At 37.3% G+C, this 15,985-nt stretch overlaps 1 pseudogene; it reads left to right on the forward strand.

Moving 5' to 3' along the window:
* The first annotated feature begins 9,003 nt into the window (after positions 1-9,003).
* LOC130232677 (macrophage mannose receptor 1-like) lies at positions 9,004-14,647 on the forward strand (annotated as a pseudogene).
* The last annotated feature ends 1,338 nt before the right edge of the window (positions 14,648-15,985 follow it).

Genomic DNA, 15,985 nt, shown 5'->3' on the forward strand with positions numbered 1-15,985 from the left:
GAGGACTGATCAAACTGACAGTCATGTGATTTCATTGAGTAAAGCTTTAATATTTCTCACGTTATGCAGAATGATTTTCTTCTGTGAACTCGTGTCTGTTTAATTAATATCTGGCATCTGATCAGTTTTATATATTTTTCCTAATTTCTTGTGTTTTACTGATCCCTGTATGATGGTTATGGGCATGATGGGTAATTCTTTTTCACCTATAGAGTTGTCTTTATTATTTCTATCATGTCTTTATATTAGAATGACTGGTTGAAAGTGAATCACTGAACATTATTTACCTCAGTGAAAATAAATAATGGTTATTCTTTAAAAAATAAAGTTGGTTATTAAAATATTTACAATCCTTTTGTATTATGACATGTATTACCAACACAAGCTGAAATAAACATGTCAAACCAGAATTTTAACCTCTTTATTGTTTTTTCATCAGCAATAAATGATATCATTTAATACTGAGGATAATCTGTCTTTATGCAGATGCATTAAAATAGAGTTGATTGAGATGCACAATTAAATATTTCTACATTTGCTATTGAAAATATTTTAACAATAATATAAAGTAAGTTTGCATTTTAACACATTTCAAACAGCCTTTTATAAAAAGCTAGTTTTGCATTTTACTCTTTTGAACATTTTTCCATGTCAAATGAATGACACTGAATGAAGTTTATTTAAAACAATAACAATATCTGACTCTTTTTAGACTCTTTATTTCAACAACAATGATTGCTTGTGTTTCAGTTTCATGCTCTGGATGCAAATATTGCCTATCCAGAATGTCCAAAATGTGGCGTGTACATAAGCAAATGCATAATGACGATGTGTGCATATACAAACATCAGAAAAAAAAAAAAAAAAAAAAAAAAAAAAAAAAAATATATATATATATATATATATATATATATATATATATATACATATATTTGTTTATTTACTTATTATTATTATTATATTTGAACAATAGCACCTTTCACAATGTATTACCACATTGGCATTAACATTTTACCTTTATTGAGGTGTCAAAAATGCAACATAACCTGCATTCTAGAATTACCGCCTAGACATATTCCAAAAAGATGATTTAGTGAGTCATTTGCTTGTTAGTGTGCAAGTAAATGTGCTGTTTTCCAAACCTACACCTCTTGGAACAGTGTCCTGCAGAGTTTACACAATTATTAAACAATATTATTAAATATTTTAATGTTTATTCATGGTGCTATTTACAAAGATTAGATTCCCTGGTCCACTGTCTGAACAACACCCCCAAAACATTAGGTTCCCACTACCATGTTTGACAGTTCCTAAGTGTTCTTAGGTTTGAAGGCTTGTCCTTTTTTTATGCCACAAGCGCTGTCTCATCTGACCATAAAACTTTTACTCTGTGGAACAGTGTCTGCCTTGAAATATACAGTTGAGTCAAAATTATTTGCCCTCCTGTGAATTTTTTTTCTTTTTCTTTTAGTCGTTCATCCATTAATTTTTCTTCGGCTTAGTCCCTTATGTATCAGGAGTCGCCACAGCAGAATGAACCCGGCAGGGTTCATGGCGGTTCCCCGGTTTCCTCTCACCATCCAAAAACATGCAACTTAAGTTAACTGACTAATCCAAATCAGCACCATAGACATGCTCCTTGTAAGTAGTTATCTCTTAAGAGCAATCACTATCTGTTCATTAGCTACTACAGCAGGGGAGTAATCGAGATCTGCCTGAGCTCAAACTCCCCTCTCACCTTGCAAAAGGGAGGGAGCCCCAGGCTCGAGGATCTTATGAGCTCAGGGCTCTCTCTCCCGGGACAGCATTCCAAACAAGCTTTATAATCAATCATCAGCTAAGTGTGAACTCTTGAAAGCTTGCTATAGACTAACATTGCAAAGTGGACAAACTATTTTAAGGCCTTTCAAGAGTTAATGGCTTGAAGCTGTTCAACAGGCTGGTTAAAAAGACTAGTAGTTTACTACGTTAAAATAAAGGGTTTGCTAAATAATCCTGCATTTTCAGATGGCTCCTGTTCTTACATGTGGATTGATTGCTGAGACAATTTCACATATTATTTATTATATAAATGAACAGTGTCGGCGACACAGTGGCGCAGTAGGTAGTGCTGTCGCCTCACAGCAAGGTCGCTGGTTCGAGCCTCGGCTGGGTCAGTTGGCGTTTCTGTGTGGAGTTTGCATGTTCTCCCTGAGTTCGCTATGGTTTCCCAGAGATGGGTTGCGGCTGGAAGGGCATCCCCTGCGTAAAACATATGCTGGATAAGTTGGCGGTTCATTCCGCTGTGGAGACCCCAGATTAATAAAGGGACTAAGCGGAAAATAAAATGAATGAATGAACAGTGCATATCTAATTTTTGGTCTTCAATTGAAAAGCTATATTCCATATTTTAATAAGTCTGTTTTATTAGATTTTAAGTCAGAATATTTTGTATAAATAAATGTGTACAATATTTAATTAAATTAACAAATATATTTTAGTCAACTAAATCTAGAGTAGATTTAGTCAACTGTAGGGCCTCGCACACGTAATACACAATTATGTAGTGCTTTAACTTTAAATTAGCTCAAAGGGAATATAACAGAATTTAAAGCGGCTTCAACTCCCTTGAACTGAACAAATGACTCAATACAAAAGAGACTTTATTGACTAAAGATGGGGAAGATGGGGAGTTTGAGGCTGAAGAGTTTGAGGCTGGTCTTATCCTATCTGAGCTCGAGTAGAGTTGTCCAGGAAGCGGAGCATCTCAACTCCTCAACAGCTGCTGCTGGTGCAACTGCTCTGGCTCTGGTCTGCTGTACTCTACTCTGCACTGAGAGTTTTGGGTTATGGGTTTTAACCATCAATGTTTCCGGTCCCTAATAGAGCTGGATCAATTAACTAAATAAATGAACATATATAAACACATACAGCCCCTTACAGTCTCCGATATGTTACCAACTACAGAAGAACTACATATAGCTGACATTTCGTCCGTATTTAAGTTAAAAAACAACACAAAATATAGCCTACAGTCAGTGAAAACCTCTCATCTGTGTCTGTAATCTTCAGCAGATGTAGTCTCTGTTAGAGAGTAATTCCGTCATTCCCGGTTCATATTAGTCCAAAAGGTGAAGATAATAAGTTAGTTAATCATGGCATTTTGTTCATGTTTGCTGAAAAATAATGTGCTCCTTTTTTCCGGCTTCTCCTTTGTTTTTTCACGCTTCACTCTCGCGTTTGTCAGTGTCTGACAGGATCGGGTTTCAAAAGCACGTCAATAATCAAGCGCAGGTTATTATCATCAGCTCAAGAAGTGTGTTATTTCATTTATTCATTCATTCATTCATTTTCTTTTTCAGCTTAGTCCTTTTATTAATGAGGGGTTGCCATGGCAGAATGAACCGCCAACTTATCCAGCACATGCTTTACACAGCGGATGCCCTTCCAGCTGCAACCCAACACTGGCAAACACCCATACACTCATGCATTCACACACACTACAGCCAATTTAGCTTATTCAATTCACCTATACCACATGTCTTTGGACTGTGGGGGAAACCCACGCACAGAAATGCCAACTAACCTAGTCGGGGCTCGAACCAGCACACAGATTTTTAGAGGCTTGTGTTTATTCTGAAGTAATTTATGGGTTTTTCTTTGCATCTCAAACAATTTTTCTGGCAGTTGAGGCTAAAATTTTTGTTGGTCTACCTGAGTGTGGTTTGGTTTCAACAGAAATCCTCATTTTCCACTTTATTATTAAGGTTTGAACACTGCTGATTGGCATTCCCAATTCTTTGGTTATCTTTTTATATCCCTTTTCTGTTTTATACAAGGTATGATATAAGAAAACCCAAGCCAACACGGGGAGAACATCAACAAACTCAACACAGAAATGCCAACTGACCTAGCCGAGGCTCAAACCAGAGACCTTCTTGCTGCGAGGCGATTATGCTACTCACTGTGCCACCATGATGCCCTCACCAGGGTATGTCAACTTTTAATCAAGGCAATTTAGGTAGTTTCTGTTGTCATTAGGGCTGTACGATATGGCAAAAATTTATATCACGATATATTTCTTAATTTTGGTCGAATTCCCGTTATCGATATGGACAATATTAAAAAGCCAGGAAAAACTGACAAGAACCTTTTTTTCAGAAAAGAGCCATTTCTGGGGATTTTTAGCAAATACATTTTTTTAAAGAGCCATGTGACATATATATATATATATATATATATATATATATATATATATATATATATATATATATATATATATATATATATATATATATATACATACACACATACACACACACACACTGACATTCATTTCACTTCACTATTGTACCAAGCAAAAATGGCTCACTCTGTCTAAACTTCAAGATAAGACCACAGTTACCTCTACCTTTTTCTGGCTGACTTGACATTGCTTTGCTGCTGTCTCAAAATATATAGATCCAGGGCGCAGTTTCATCCTCTCTCTAACAGGCTCATCCGATTTACTCATGGTTTAAAAAATATGTATATGTATGCTTGACTGCCTCTGGCATTTTTAAAAATACATATGTTATTTAGTAGGCCACTATGTCATTATTTATTTTCGCTGCTCACTGCGCGCAAAACATTAATCAGCAACCAATGAGAGTGATTGTAAACGTAAGAAAGCTGATAAGACAAAAGTGACTACCTTTATGTGTGTGCGTGTACACAATGCACTCAGCCAGTGTTGCCAGATTGGGTGGTTTCCCGCCCAATTGGGCAGTTCTGAATTTGATCGGGCGGTTGTTTTTGCATTTCGGCAGGTTTTGGAAAGTTTTTGGGCTGGAATCTGTCAGCAACATCTGGCAACACTGCACACAGCTTTGCTAGCTGTTTTTCACTCGGACTTATTCACAGTCTCTCTCACATACACACACATGCAGGTATTCACCACGCACAAGCTAATGCCGGATCAATTAAAATAAATACCGGAACGCAAAACACAAATATCTGACATTTCCCGGAGCAAGATCCGGCTCAGATTAAGCACTGCCGTTATCAGTTTATTTGCCGTACTTAGCATACACGACTTATTCCGTTTTACGTCCTTCCCTTTGGTGGGGGTGTTGGGATTGGGGAGGGGGATTAAAACGGTCCTGTTCTTAATCTTGTTTAGTGTGGTCAACTGTGGTAGCATCTTTTTAGACAACATTTTTATTAATTTTTTTATTCTTTTTATTGTTGCACTTTCTATGTTACTGTTTTTATGCCCACATCGTCTGTTTATTTTTTTCTGAGTAAAGCACTTTGTGCAGCCTTGTGGCAGTTGGAAACGTGCTATATAAATAAATTGAACTTGAACAATTCACCATTTCTGAAAGGTTTGCAGTTTATGCTGGAGCTCCTCACACGCCTTCTTTCGGCTTCCGCTCATTTTGTACTTTGCCACAAAAGCTGCATGGTGGGTTTTGCCATAGGTTCCTGACAACTCTTCTATCGAGTGGAACAGATTTGATGTGCTCCCGCTGCTAGTCAGCACCACTCTCCCGCTCATTTTGCAGAGCACCGAAACTACACGTTTATCGGAACTTAAAAAGCCGAACCACTTCCACACCACGGCATTAGTCTTTTCTCTCTCATCAACTAATTCATCTGCGTTTTTACTTGTAGCTAAAACTTTCTGCGATGAAGCGAACTGCTGAGCGCTGGCAGCAGCGTGTCTGTGATGTGCGTCATCACGCAAGTGACATGATCACTCTTTCTGACGGCTGAGCACTGAAAGTCATTCAGTGACAAATGATGCAATGTAGAAGATCTTATATATAATAAAATATATATGTAAATTTATATCGAAATACAGGAAATGGGTTTAAAACTCATATCACCGTTATTGAAAAAAAATCTATCGTGATATATATTAATATTGATTATTGTCCAGCCCTAATTGTCATTATGATTAAAGTTTACATACTCTGCCAGAATGTCAAAGAATTAATTGCTTGATATATATATATATATATATATATATATATATATATATATATATATATATATATATATATATTAGTGCTGTCAAAATTAGTTCGTTAGCGCATACGGATAATTTGAAATATTTAACGTGCTAAAAAAAATTCACGCAATTAATGCAGTTGCAGTTTTTTCCTGTTGTGGCGACGTGTATTCAACATGTAAAGAAATATGGCTAAGACCAGGGAAGCACTTTTAGAAGGAAAGTTTCAGTATAAAACAATTAATGTCGCATCAATTAATAACGCTATACAGCGTTAACTCCAGAGTTTCATCTAATTTCGTGTTTTATTTTTAATCTTTTGTTTTAATGGAATTTTATACCGCATGGCGAACGAAAGGAAAAACCTCCGGATTTTGACTCGGTGGCCTTTAAGGTAATCAAAAATCGCTGTTTACATGGTAGACTCTTAATTAGTATTATCTTAATCATAAAAGCGTAGTATTGGTGTCCATGTAAATTTATCAGTGAAAGTGCCAGATGATGTTGCGAGCTGTCAAAGACAGCGCATTCCTCTGCCTCTCAGCATGCGCCCTCAAATGTTTCATTAAGTTTGATATGTTTCCCACTTAAACGCAACTTTGTAAAGCGTCTGCTTCACATTGTTGTGTCAGAATTCTTGTGAAATAGGCTACAGCCATACTTTAGAACACTTTGTTCAAGCTATTTTGATGAACGCGATCATGCGTGTTGAGTCCTGAGCACATTGTGTGTGTCTGTCTGTATCTGTGTGTGCGTGCACGTTTCCCAGCAACAAGAACAAATGCCTTAACGCTGTCGTCCGGATCCCTCAAAGTTGTTTAAATGTTTAGAGATGGTTTAACCAAAGTCTCTGTAAGACCTAGTCTTCGGTGTGACACAATGCGTACCTGTGGTTGCAATTGTTTGTATTCAATACTTTGTACTTCTTCTTCTTATTATTATTATTATAATTTTTCAATTTCCATATGTGCAATGCCTGTATTTTGGATTATTTTGTAGTTCACTTGCAAATTTGGAAATCAATTTTTCTTTATTGGCATTGGTTGTTTGGAAGTTTAAATGGCATTTACATGCCTGTGTTTTTATTTGTGTAATAAATATGACTGTCAAGACAGGATCTTGATAGTTTAATGTGGGTATGTTGTTTACATGAAGAAGTCTGTGTGACAAGTTAAACAAAAATCCTAATAAACAATTATATTTTGAATTTAAATAGTTTTTTTTGCCTTGCGTTTACATTAATTTTACATTTGAATAGCCAAAATTACAAGTTTGTTGTTTAAATGTGATTAATCGCGATTAATTGCAAAAAAAGTGCGATCAGTTGGTTATTATTTTTTTATTTTTTGCGATTGACAGCACTTATTTTATTTTATTTATATATATAAATAGTGGTGGGCCGTTATCAGCGTTAACATGCTGTGTTAATGCAAGACTCTCATCACGCGCTAAAAAAATATCGCCATTAATCTATTCTCAATGTTAGGCTGGGAGCTGGGTCTATTCTACGCGAGCTATGATGACTTTCACCTTGATATTTTAGCACGAATGTATGCCTGGCCGAACTGCACTGTAGGTGGTGAAAACAAGTCTTCGAACCTGTGTGTATTCCTTCTGTGAAAAGTCCTACATGATGGTAATAGTTTGATTGCGGTGTTTACTTCAATAATGCCACTAATATCTGCAAACTCCACATGTCTTAATTCCATTGCTGTTTAGTTCAGTTATGAGTTTAGTCAGATTAAGGTGATCAAAAATGGCTGTTTGGAGCTTATGTAGGTCTACAGTTCAACATTCATGTCTAACTAAATATACAGTTAGTAAACACAAGTACATCTTATTAAATATCATTTATTTTCATCACCAAATATCATAGTAGAACAGTTTCTCAAGCAGTTTGTGATGCACTTTGGAAACAGGAGATGCAGGACAGGAAAATGAGTGAGTGCACAAGGGATATAGGGCGGTAGCAACCGGGAAACAGACAGACGAAGTCAGGTCCAGCAGCCACTCCTTACAGTCCTGAGCACAGACAGACATACATGAGCAAACAAAACGAACTGACAAGGAAACATAGAAATGTTGCCCAGATATAGACACGATAATGAACCTCAGCTGTCGAGCTAATCAAAACAGCTGAGTACCGGCATGAATACACGTGGACAACCAAAACAAAACAAACCCAAGTGATAAAACAGACACTCCGGAAAGCGCACAAACCTGCAACCGTGACACAGTGAGATTAATCTAGATTAAAAAATTAATCTATGCCCACCTATAATATATATATATATATATATATATAATTTCTTTTTTTTTTTTTCTTTTAAAAAAGTAATTTAAATAATGCATAATGGCTGCAAATTTACGGGTAACACTGTCGCCTCACAGCAAGAAGGTCGCTGGTTTGAGCCTCAGTTGGGTCAGTTGGCATTTCTGTGTGGAGTTTGCATGTTCTCCCTGTGTGCAAATATAACAGAAAGAAATGTGGACAAATAAACAAATATGGAGAACTGAAATATGAAACGGGGGCTTTTACAGTCATAAACAAATTACTTGATGTGCTGAAAGATGGATGAGAGCAGATATAGAAGAATCACCCATTGTGAGATATATTACAGTAGACTCGACTCTCGACCACATTCAAATAAACATTTAAAAAAAAAAAAAAAAGTAGAATCAATGATCGTCAGAGAGAAAAAAATATGCAAATGCACCTGAACGAGGAAGAAAAATGAAAACGTATATGTTCAGAGTATTAAACAAATGATGCAAAGTGTTGAATGACGGATGAAAGCAGATCTAGAATAATCACACAGTCTGAAACTGCAGACAGAAACATCAGACTGAGGACAGAAACACACCAGCTCTGAAGTGAGAACACACACATCTACATATTACGCTTTGATACGCTCTGATATTCTCCATTATTGTGTATTCTACATTCATGTTTCACTTTTAACTTGAAATGTTTTGCTCAAAATGGATCTGATTGTTTACATGTTTATCTCTGTGTTTCTTCCTCAGATATGGCTCAGACTCTATATTTCCCTCTTCTCCTCACTGGTGAGTGTGTTTGTAGTTTTATTCATGGTTTATAGTTTCATTAGGTTTGACTCTGTTCTGAAAAGCATTAAAGCAAAGTGTCTCTTTCACAGCTCTCTGCTCCATATCTGAATGTGTTCAGCGTCAGTATCACTTTATAAATGAGAAGAAGAACTGGACTGAAGCTCAGAGATACTGCAGAGAGAAATACACAGATCTGGCCACCGTTGACAACATGAATGACATGATCAAGCTGAACAAGAGTGTGAATGATGTACGTGATCCGTATATCTGGATTGGTCTTCAGAAGACGAGTGTTTATAAATGGCATTGGTCTTCAGGTGATCCTGCGCTCTTTCTGAACTGGACATCTGTAGAGCCAGCTGACAGTAATAAGTGTACTGTTATGAATAATGGAAAATGGATTAATAAGGCATGTAGTAATACTCATGTCTTCATCTGCTACAACAGTGAGTACAAACCCCTACTGTACAAAACAATTATTTAACAAAAGATGCTTCAAGTGGAAACGTAAATGTGACAGTAGTTAACATAAATATTCTTAAGTCAGACCTACAGTAATTTTTGGCAATATGACAAACCTATTTTGAACCATTAGGCAAACAAAAAATACAACTGAGGCTCAGTCTAAAAAAATGTACCTCTATCTACATTTCTGGAGAGCGCCAAATACGTCACAGGAGCTACAATTTTTTTGCAGATTTTGTTTTCGCAAATCTACTAGAAGCCGCTGTGTATGCTTTTTGAAATTTGAAATCTCAAATTTCTCTAGCAAAGGCCATTCACTCTTGCTGTTCTCGCGTAAATGCACCAGAGGTCACTGTTGACTGATGTAATGGATCTGCTTTCCACGTAATAACTCCGAGACGACACCAAGAGCAGCTTTCCTTGATTTTATTTAGTCCTGCAGAAGACAATAAACACAAATAAGTTGTCTTCTGGCTGTAGTGCACATCCGACCTGCTCATCAATACACAGCAGCATTGTGAGGTCAGATTAATTATTTTCTCAATAATATATGTAATGACATTTGATACATTTTACAATTTATACAAAATTACTCACATAATCTCTTATAATTTGACACTTTTTTTTAGAAAAGATAAAATTAAATTCACAGGAAAACATTTTTTTCTTTACAGTTACAACAAAATGAACCTTTTTCTTTATCATTAGAAACCAAACTTTACATACAAAAATGTGTAAAAAATAACGTACAACAGAGCCACCTTGTGGACAACTAAAAATGTGCGTTTAGTTAAACAAAATGCAAACAAAAAGGACTGTAAAACATACCTGCAGAAGACAATTAAACACAAATAAGTTGTCTTCTGGCTGTAGTGCACATCCGACCCCTGTATACACAAAATAACAGAGTTTTCGCACTGAGAAATAGAGTACAATCAAGACAAAATGGCGGTTAGCACTTATGTTAATCATTAGAAAACTGCCACAAACTTAATTCAGCAATAAAACCAAACAAAAATAACATAATAATGTAATATAGTTTGCATGAAATGACAACCACTTGCTTTAGAACGATAGAAATATGAAATACACTCAGGAGCAAAGCTCTGCACAACCTACCCTCATCAATACACAGCAGCATTGTGGGGGGGGGGGGGGGGGGGGGGGGGGGGGGGGGGGGGGGGGTGGGGGGGGGACAAACTACGGCAACACAAGAGGTACAAAAAGGGGCGATGTGCAGGTTTATCATTGCCATGGAAAATAAATAAAAATGACTGCAAAATGTGTTCTCAAAATGATAAAATTCACAAATATGAAAGAAAGTCTCTAAATAAAAAGCACAATATCATTTGAAATTTTTATAATTTTAACAGAGTGCAATAGTAACTCTGTTACACTGACTGACTGACTGACCAATTGACTTCTGGGTACATAATTTGTGATCTCCAGAAATATATATAGGGCTACGTTTTCAGAATGAGCCTATGTTGAAAATATTATGTTGAATTATAGTCTCACAAGGCATAATTTAAAGCAGGGGAGAACTTTTTCTTATGAAGGGCCAAAAATCAAACTTGATTGAGGGTTGTGGGCCAAAGTTAAATATACCAAACTGTATTACATAAAAATTTCCATGAGTGGTTTCCCAATATTTAAAAATAGCTACAAAACATTGCTTTAAATTGTCAATCTCCCTCTCTTCTTAAATGGCATGGTGGTCCAAATCAAAGGTTTGCATTCCCTAGTTTGGGCATCTCTGGTTTACAAGTGTAATCATAGAAATATTCAAAATGAAAATGAACTCATAACAACTAAACTTCTCTTAACACAGGCTTTTCTTTCACCGCTGCTTATGTTCATATACAAAGCATACAGCAGAATAAGAATAAACTGATAAAGTATTATTTTAAATTGATTTTCTTAAAGTGAGCAGAGGACTGGTGTTTGTCAATCAGTTGATGAACTGGAGAGCTGCCCAGAGTTACTGCAGACAGAATCACATTGATCTGGTCAGTGTGAGGAACCAGAATGAGATTCAACAGCTGGAGAAGTTCATTAACAGTTGGAAATCTGGATCTGAAGTCTGGATCGGTCTGTTCAGAGACGCATGGCAGTGGTCAGATCAAAGCAACTCCTCATTCAGATACTGGGCAGATAATTTTCAAGATTTTGCAGAATGTGCAGCGATTCAGCCAAACACACAGGGACAATGGGGTGACTACAATTGTGGTCACCATGAGTTTCCATTCGTTTGTCATGAAGGTGAGCAGATTCTCCAAACACACACAATCCATCATCAGCTCCAGATCTCTTAAAGAGCCCCTATCATACATGAAATAGGGTCATATTTTGGTTGTAAGGGTCTCCAACAACAGTCTAATATGCATGCAAGGTCAAAAAACACTTTGATGGTCTTATAATCTGCATTTATTTTTACCTAATTATCCCAACGACTCCCATATGAATCGTTCAGCCATTCATTTGTTCCCAAACCCCTCCTCAGCGCGAAGCTAATCTGCGCTGATTGGACCGATGACAGCCTGCTGCGATTGGTCGACACGGACAAGGCTTCAGCGCGAGACAGAGTGAAATGCCCAGCTGCTAATCTACAATATAATAGTAGTCACAGTGCACACACGCTTCATAGTGGATTTTGGCTGCCAGTGGGTGAATGTAAACACAGACGATGGACTAGAAAATACTGACGACTAACTATTTTATTGAGCAAAAAGTCCAAGAACTGGCGAGGAGATCTCCTAGCCTGTCACAGTCTTCTTGCTCTTTTCACACACACACACACACACACACACACACACACACACACACACACACACACACAGGGCCGACGCGTCCATAGAGGAGCGGCTGAATAGAGAGGGCGCGGCGCGGCGCTCAGTTATATCCGCGAATACCCGTGCGTTACACACACACACACACACACACACATTACACTCCTACTCGAGGACACGACACACACGCCTAGAGCACCAGTTCAGCTTGCTGGCTGCAATTTAGACACCTCACCTCGAGCCTGAGCTGAAATATTTTGAAACTTGTCCGTTGCATGCATGTAGCAACAGCTGACGATCCGTAATCAAAGCGGCACGCGTCGCGTTTTTAACGTGGCTTTACACGCGATATGAGAATACAAAGAGTTAACTTGATACAGCACACGCGGTTACAAGTAACAAAACACAACTAAATACATAATGTGCAAGCTAGAGTAAACGAGGAAACCATTTAATCGCACTTACTTACACTGGTGAAATGGGGGTAGAAACTGATTCATGATGCACTGATCCATGTTCTGACAGTCTTTACTGATCCTTCCTTTAACAAACTGATGAAGTCTTCTTTGTAAGCATGTATTTTCCAGAAGCACTCGATCTGCTCAAGGCTGGGCTATAATACTGATGTTTCATCTTTGATTAGACTGTCCATAATATCCATCTGCACAGCGTGACTTTATTCCACCGGTGTCTGTCTGTCTGTGTGTGTGTGTGTGTGTGAGACTTTTTTCTGTTAGTGGGCGGGGCCGCAGGTTTCAAATCTCCTGGGTTTGCGCATGCAACTACTTGTGTTTCGTAGCCGCGTCATCACGAAACACCTAATGACTCGTTATCAAGACGACTCGTTTGAAGCACTATGAGTCGACTCTTTTATAGATGAATCAATAGTTTTAAACACTGTACACTTACAGATTTAAGCCTTAGCTGGATATTTCACTTCACTTAGAGCTGTGTTACACACTACATGGAAGGGCATTTTCAAAAACCCATAATATGGGCTCTTTAAAGTTGACTCTACATGTCTGACATGACAAATTCCTCCACAGTGTTTGTTCTGCATGTTGTTTTTGATCAGTCTCTCTCTAGTTTCTGTTTTGTTTTGTGTCCAGATAAACTGATTGTGATCCAGCAGAATCTGTCGTGGTCTGAAGCTCTGAGATACTGCAGACAGCATCATGTGGATCTGGTCTCGGTTCAGTGAGGGGAGATGCAGCGTCGTGTGATGAACGTGGTTAAACTGGCGTCTACTGAGGCGGTGTGGTTGGGTTTACGTCACTCCTGCGCTTTGGGCATCTGGTTCTGGGTGAGTGGAGAGACCGTGTGCTATCAGAACTGGGCTCCAGGGAACGGCACATCAGAGGAGGACTGTGAGCCCACAGTGAGATCTGGAGCAGTTCAGCCTGGAGGACATCAGGTCTGGATCAGCCGTCCTGAAACTGAAACACTCAACTTCATCTGCAGAAACTACTGAGAGTGAAGAAGTAAGATGAGGAATGTGTTCATTTATCACTGAACTAATAATTTTACATAAAATCTTCAACTTCAGCAGGCATTAATGCATTATGATAGTGATGAGAATATCTGAAGAGCAGCTTTGTGGGAAGTTGAAATCTTTCTGAAACTACGCTGTTAAGGCTGGGTTATTTCAACTAAATTAGGTAAAATATAGAGAAACCCAAATGTTGGTTCTATAAATTAAACTGACTGTCATGTGATTTCATTGAATGAAGCTTTGATATTTCATACGTTATGCAAAATGATTATAAATTTCAGTGTTTCATCACTTGTGAGTGAAGCTTCTGTGAACCAGTGTCTGAATAATTTAAAGGTTTTTACAATCATCAGTTTTATACATTTATACATGAGTTTTTCTAGTTTCTTATGTTGATCCCTGTATGATGGTTATGGGCATAATGGGTAATTGTAACGTGGAGGCTGAGGCTGTGTTAAAATCCATGTGCAGAAGTTTATTTAAGGGGTTAGGCAGAGACATCAACGAGTAAACAAGCAGATAGTCGGCAACATATAAGCAGTCCAATCCAAACAACAAACACAGGGGCAAATCCAGACGACAGTATAAGAGCAGGCAGAAGTTCAGTTACACAACAATCAGTCCAAAACAGATCAAAAGGGCAAAGACAGAGAACGTACGTGAACAAGGCAGGCAGGGTCATACACAGGATAGCAGTCATGAAAGTCACTTGGAACTACTTGGTAAACTGGCAATACTTCGCAAAAAAGCATGGCCTGAACACTCACTGAAATACAGCACAAACATGAAGTAGCTGCAGAGCTGAATCAGTAGTCGCGTGAGGGCTCCCCCTGCTGGCGTGGTGTTACAGTAATTCTTTTTGACCTATAGAGTTGTCTTTATTATTTTTATCATGTCTTTATATTAAAATGACAGCTTGAATGTGAATCACTGAACATTATTTACCTCAGTGAAATTAAATAATGGTTATTCTTTAAAAAATAAAGCTGGTTATTAAAATATTTACAGTCATTTTGTGTTAAAATGTATCACCAAAACAAGCTGAAATAAACATGTCAAACCAGCAATTTTACTTCTTTAGTGTTTTCTCATCAGAATTAAATGTGATCATGTCATATATTAGATATTGATGATAATCTGTCTCTATGCAGATGCATTAAAAGGGAGTTGATTGACATGCACAAACATTTCTACATTTATTGTTGAAAATATTTCAACAGTAACGTAAAAAGTACCTTTAAATTTTCATAAATTTCAGACGGCCTTTAATAAAAGCTAGTTTTGTAATTTACGATTTTCAACATTTTTGTATTTGTCAAATGAATGACACTGAATGAAATTTAATTAGAAAAATAACAATATCTGACTCTAGTTAAACAGTAACTCACTGTTCATCTCACAGTTTTACGTCAGATACACTATGTATGTAAATATTGTCCATCCAGAATGTCAAAGCCTGCTGTGTACATAAGCAAATGAATAATGAGAATGTGCACACATACTAATGTATTCATGTTTTATAAACAAACAAAAATAACAGGAGTCAACATCAGAAATATGAAATAAAACAAAAATAATACAATACAAATAATCAACAATAGTCCCCTTTCGCAGTGTATTACTTGTAAATCAACATTATTAGCATTAACATTTTACCTGTAATGCTGTGTCAGAAAGAGCATCTTTCTAAAATAACCCCAACACTACAAGATATTCCATAAAGCTGAATTTGTAAGTTATTTGCTTATTAGTGTACAAGTAAATGTGCTGTTTTTAATACCTGCTCCTACAGGACAACCAGTGTCATGCAGAGTTTACACTTTTATTAAACACACCTTGAGCAGATAATCCAGGGGGTAATCCAGAAAGCAGGTTATGGGACATACTCAGATAAGTTTAAGGACATGTTTTAGCGAAATACCTCAGCTTTCAGCTCTAAATAATTTTTTCATAAAAAAAATTAAGATCGAAGTCGGCGCCAATATCCTAGTGATTAGATCGCTGACACATGGCACGGTGACCTGAGTTTGAATACTGACTCGAGGTCCTTTGCCGATCAATTAGTATGAAAAAATAATTAAGATCAATATTAAATGTTACAACTATCAATAGGGGGCGATAAGCTTTAAGAATGTAACTCGTCATTAAACAGGAGAATAAGACAGTAAAGGTGTGTCATGCTGATTGTTGACATGT

This window comes from Danio aesculapii, chromosome 7 (genome assembly GCF_903798145.1).
Source record: "Danio aesculapii chromosome 7, fDanAes4.1, whole genome shotgun sequence".
Taxonomy (NCBI): domain Eukaryota; kingdom Metazoa; phylum Chordata; class Actinopteri; order Cypriniformes; family Danionidae; genus Danio; species Danio aesculapii.